Source organism: Ailuropoda melanoleuca, chromosome 4 (genome assembly GCF_002007445.2).
Source record: "Ailuropoda melanoleuca isolate Jingjing chromosome 4, ASM200744v2, whole genome shotgun sequence".
Lineage (NCBI taxonomy): Eukaryota > Metazoa > Chordata > Mammalia > Carnivora > Ursidae > Ailuropoda > Ailuropoda melanoleuca.
In genome coordinates this window covers 11165925-11166891 of record NC_048221.1, presented here as the reverse complement: position 1 = coordinate 11166891, position 967 = coordinate 11165925, and the positions used below count along the sequence as shown (strand labels likewise).

The 967-nt window shown below is 73.2% G+C and overlaps 1 protein-coding gene across 3 annotated transcripts in view; it reads left to right on the top strand.

Annotated features, from left to right (window-relative positions):
- The first annotated feature begins 6 nt into the window (after nucleotides 1–6).
- The window catches only part of NOTCH3 (notch receptor 3), a 36264-nt gene continuing 35303 nt past the window's right edge, over nucleotides 7–967 (top strand). For all 3 annotated transcript variants that reach the window (XM_034657933.1, XM_034657932.1, XM_034657931.1), the window contains exon 1: nucleotides 7–14. The gene's annotated coding sequence lies outside the window, so the exon portion shown is untranslated. The remainder of the gene's footprint in view (nucleotides 15–967) is intronic.

The following is a 967-nucleotide window of genomic DNA, read 5'->3' as shown; positions in this document are numbered from 1 at the left end:
GCCCGGGTCTGCAGGTGAGGGGCTGGGACCTGGCGGGCGGGACTGGGTGGGTGGGATGGGGGAGGGTAAGAGCGGAGTTTAGCACCCCCGAGTCTGGGGCTGGGGGGGCTGGCCTAGGAGCCAAGGACCAGAGCGGACAGGGAGCAGGAGCCCGGGGGCTACGTGCCGCTCCCGGGGGTCAGGGGCTTAATGGGGGGAGGGGGCAGGGCCCCAGAGGTCCGCAGAATAGGGGCCCAGGAACGAACAGAGCTGGGGATGAAGGCACCCAGGAATGAGGGACTGGAGAGCTTGAGGTGTGGGGATCACGGACGCAAGATCGGGGGGATCAAGAGTCTGGGGCTCGCTCCCAATGCACGTCGGTCTGGGGTCCTGGGAAGGTCACGATTGGAGCCCAATACCCCCAGGTTGGGGACCCCTCGCACAAAAGCCCCCCTACACACACAGGGCTGGCCTGGCCGGGCGGGGGACGGGGAGGGGGCGCGAAGTTCTCGGAGCTCCGAACTCGGGGAAAAACTTCTCAGGCCGGAGCGCGGCAAGACCCGGAGCCGGAGTCGGAGCTGGAGCCACAGCGGCGCCCGCTCCCCTTTCCCCGCCCGCGGCCCCGCTCCCTCCCCTGGCCGCTGGGACCGGGCGGCCACGGGACCCCGCCCCCGCGAGGGGAGGGCCAGGGAGGGCGGGGGGCGCGAGCCCACGTGTTCCTTTCCAGCTCCAGCGCCCCGTCTCCTCAGCCCGAGCCCCTCCCCAGCCGGCCGGGGCCCCCCGCCCCTCCCCCTCCCCGCTCTCCCTTCCCCCGCTCGGGACAATGGCCGCGCCGTCTAGACACCCCCTCCCCTCCGGGCCGGCCTCGCGCTTTCTTTGCCAGACAAAGCGGGACGGGCGGCGGGTCCTGGGCGGGGGCTGCGGGGGCGCACACCCCCAGGGGAGGCCTGGCCGGCGGAAGAGGGACGCTGGCCGAGCGGCCCTGGGC